This window comes from Setaria italica, chromosome IX (assembly GCF_000263155.2).
Source record: "Setaria italica strain Yugu1 chromosome IX, Setaria_italica_v2.0, whole genome shotgun sequence".
Taxonomy (NCBI): Eukaryota; Viridiplantae; Streptophyta; class Magnoliopsida; order Poales; family Poaceae; genus Setaria; species Setaria italica.
This window is the reverse complement of record NC_028458.1, coordinates 27,736,188-27,740,445: the sequence shown is the minus strand read 5'-3', so window position 1 is coordinate 27,740,445 and position 4,258 is coordinate 27,736,188. Positions and strand designations below refer to the sequence as shown.

General features: G+C 50.7%; 1 long non-coding RNA gene across 1 annotated transcript; it reads right to left on the bottom strand.

Annotated features, from left to right (window-relative positions):
- Positions 1–543: 543 nt before the first annotated feature.
- Positions 544–1,089, bottom strand: LOC106804546. Its single transcript, XR_001393344.2, has 3 exons — positions 1,024–1,089; positions 832–927; positions 544–558 (listed from the first exon to the last, which is right to left on the bottom strand). It is a non-coding gene; the product is annotated as an uncharacterized LOC106804546 (long non-coding RNA).
- Between the last annotated feature and the right edge of the window lie 3,169 nt (positions 1,090–4,258).

Sequence of the window (4,258 nt, the reverse complement as noted above, 5' to 3'; positions counted from 1 at the left end):
AAGTTAAAGGGGTGCTACCAAACTGGATCACCGGCATGCTGTGGATATACAATCAGCAAATGGAGAAATAGAAAGTGTGGCTGTTATAAGATTTAGAATAGACAAAAGCTAACATTTTCAATGTGGAGTCATCAGCGCACATGTGTCCAAAGAGACTCATTGCTGCGTCCACATTGGGTGCAGGACGGGACATAATTCCATACTTGAAGGGTGAAGAATATTTAGCAGGCTTCCGTGTCATGCGTTTCCCTGTTCTCTGTTCGGACACATGTAAAGTGCCTGACACCATGTTATTTTGATCCTTTGGAAAGGTCAAAATAACATGTAGTTGGAAAATAATTAGCTGGAAGGATTGCAACTCGAATCGAATGGAGTGGGTGGTAATCATGTCCAGTTAAACATACAGCTTTGGCCTGGTCTTCAAATTGGGTAGTGCGTGATGAAGGGAGAGTATGCATATGATTTGATTGCTCTTCACAATAGATGGCATCAATGAGATTGTTGATTCTATTCATATCATGGTTGCTGTCAGGCAAACTAGAAGAGGGGGTATATGATCTGAAAAATTAATTTCATGAATACAGCGTTAAGCAAGAACATAAATGACTCCTAAACAATAAAAGGCTGAGCATATGGGTAACAATCCTGACAGCTGCATATTGTAATGTAAGCCTGGATACAACCTGGAAAAGAGATAAAGAGAAAATTCAGACTACATAGTGCTAACCTGAGCAAGTAGTAGTACGTGCATGTCAGCTGCATATTGTAATGTAAGCCTGGATACAACCTGGAAAAGAGATAAAGAGAAAATTCAGACTACATAGTGCTAACCTGAGCAAGTAGTAGTACGTGCATGGTCATCCCTGCAAGCTTCTTGATGAGGTTTAGTGCAAGGTGTAGTGCCACCAGTTTTAGATGTGGCGGGATCTGTGACCAAGATTTCCAAAATAACTGCTGTTAAGCTTTTATGGTAAAGGGTCATTACTGAGCATTTTGCTTGTTGTAGTATGCGATAGGCAGTACCTGTGGTGTATGAGTTTTGGCCGTTGCCATCCCTTAATACGTCATCTCTGTAGCAAGAACTTGGGGTCCTGAAAACACCACCGTTTCCATGCTCGAATAGTTGATCTACAGAAAGTAATGTACAGAAAAATAAGTTGAAACTTTCAGGAGCAATTTGATTAGGAATTGAAAAAAAGTACATAATCAGAATGGATTGTGGGGATCGATGTGTGCCACCGTTGTGAGGATTGACAAAGTCCTCTTCGATGCCTGAGTTGTTCCTCCGTGAAGTCTCCCCAATATTGTTAGGATCAGAAGCCGACCTCTAGGCAGCAATAATGTGACGACAGACCCCGAAATCTCCCGAGTTAATCTTAATCTGAGCCCCTGATCACCTGTCTTAGTTTTCCAAGCCTAAGTGTTCAACCTCCTGACCGGTCCCGACCCCTGAGACCCGACCCCTCTCTGCTGGCCTCCAGTTCCGACCCTGCCGACCCCAACTCACCCGCCGGATCTTTCTGAGTCATCCCCCAACACCTCCCTTCAGTCTGACTGGTGGACCCACGAGATCTTGTCCCCCAGATCTTCCGTGACAGGCGCACTCAAGTTGCATGCCCGCTTCAGAGTTCCCCCGCCGCGTGGCTCAACTCCTTCGATGCCCGCCGCTCCGCCTCGTCTCTGGCCCACGACCGAATGGATTCTCGCACCCTCCTCCCCAATCGCAGCGGAAGCCCCTCTGCAAACTTTCTGCAGCACCTCGCCGCCCGCGCCCATCATCACATCGCCAGATCCCGGTCGTAGAGCCCGATGTCGCCCGTCTTTTCCGTCACCTCGCCACAGTCGCGCCGCCTGGTCTTCGCTATGCGACGATTCCTCCTCCGCCAACCCCGACCACGGCAGCGACAACTCCTTTTCCCGCCCTGTCAGAAGCCGCCCGACAATCTATTGCTCCGCACTCGCCCGCACGCCCGCAGCCGCCTGTCTTCTCACTTGTGCGCCCTCGTTCCTAGTGCCGTTATCCGGGTCACTTCCATCAGCTCCACCGCACGACGACGCCCGCCTCCGCCAAATCTCAACACCGGCAAACCCGCGCCTGTGCCGCCCTGACGCCAGAACCCAATGACCGCTGACGTCATCCCCGAAGTCCTGCTCCACCGCCCTCGTCGCTCAATCACCACCCTGGCAGAGTACTCCATTGCTTCTTCCCCGGCCTTCGCGCCGCTCCCCTTCTCACTCCCGCGCTGCTATAAAAGGGAATGCGCGAGCCCCGTCGGAGTCCCCTTCGCCATTGCTACCCTCCCGCCATTCCTCTTGCTCCCTGTTCGAGCTCCCAGCACAACCACACTAAGTCCCTGAGGAACTCTCCTCTCCGCTCCACACCGTTTTCCCCAATCCGCCCAGCCGCTTGCTCCTCCGTTCTGCGTAAGGGCTTACTTGTGATCCACAAGAAGCACCGCCGCCGCCGGAGCACCGCCGGACATCGCCGCTGCAAGCCTTAGTGTTCCAGTTCCTCCGCCCGAACCTGCTCTTCCCGACCCCAAGCTTTCCTTGTAAGACGAAGGTAAGCTGCTGACCCCTTTTTCCGCCTCGTCCGACCCTTCCATCCGCCCGACCCCTTTTTCCGTCTCGCCCGATCGTGTCTGTTCTGCTGACCCTTTTCCGCTTCGCCCGACCCCTCTTATCCGCCCGACCCCGGTTCCGTCTCGTCCGACCCTGTCTGTTCCGCCGACCCTTCTCCGCCTCGCTCGAGGACTCGGCTGTGTCTTTTTTTTGAACCGAGGGTGCATGTGTAAAAACTTGGGGACCTTTCAGCGTTGAGTCTGAGGACCCCTAGCACAGCTATTCCTCTAGTTAAGGATCCTATCCTAAGTCCCTTTCCTCCGACCCTTACCTCTTGATCTCCACCAACTCCTTTGAACCTCCCCACCCTCCTGTTATTTGTCGCAAGTTTCTGGGCTCATACTTGCAAGTGTTGCTATTGAAATAACCGTCTATGCTAACTCTAGCATTTCATTTCGTGTAGAGCTGCATCTCGCCGACGGTGTCTACGAGCTGCACCCGGTGCCAGAAGACGACGGTGTAGCCGAGCTCCTGCCCCCAGAAGCCGAAGCTGCCCCAGAAGTCGACGGTGCATGCCAAGGGAAGTTTGGACCTGACACGCGCCTGGGAATTGATGGGGATGGCCGACACAGGAAGCGGCCCTTGTAGTGCGTGGATGTCATGAGATTAGGTTCGCCATGCATGTTAAGAAACTCGAATCCATTCGTCTGCCTCTCACAGTTTGAGACTGCTTGATCGCTATGTCACCCTGAGTAAATAAGGAATCTGATGATGACATGGTTTTGTTGATGATATATATACCTTTGGTTGGTTCTATGATTGCTTAGAATAGGTTGCAAACTTAGACCGGATAATGAACTTAGAACCAGAGCTAAAACTTGAAAGTAGGATTACACCTAGTGATTTTGGCAAACAAACCCCTCAGCCAAAAAGCCTTGCATGTCTAAAAGAGGTAGTTTAGCGCGCTCCCTGTCGGTTAAGTCTTGTTGAGCTTAGTAGCTCAGCCTTGTTGTGGCTTTTCTTTTTCAGGTGAAGTTGCTGCTCCCGAGCCTTCTTCCGCTGGCACTTGGCCGCCCCAGCTCCCTCCGGGTTGGACGGTCGAGTGGGATCCCTCCTCGGACGGCGAGGAGAGGGATCAGTGATGTCCCGGTTGGCCTCACCAGGGATGTCCGACCCCGACGTTTTGCTTCCGCTAGTGTTTTACCTTCGGTTGTTTTCTTTTGAAACCTTGTAAAACTCTGATGATTTGTTTTTCTGGCCGAACTAAATGGTTAAGTTGTTTAACTCAGTGGACTTCTTGTATTCTCTGGAACCACTCACCTTCGTGTGAGTTTGCTAACTCGATCCTGCTCACGTGGTTAATCGGATGAAATCCGACGGCACTTCGTGTTAACTTGGCTTAGGCATGGGTGTCGCATGTTAGGCGACTTAACCCTGTGTAATCAAGTCAATCCGAAGTGGATCCGCCACAGCTGGTACCAGAGCCGGTTTAGCAATACAGAGAACACAACAAGCCCTAACACTTCTTTGAAAAGATAAAAGTTGCAAGAAACTCTTTGAAAAATCTCGTACGATCGTTAAGGATGACTTTAGTATGAGAGGCCCTAGGGGATTTTGGGGTTGTTTTAGGTGGCTAATATTTTATTGGTTATCTTGTTAACCCTTCCAGCACTTCGCCATGTTTATCATACGTGTG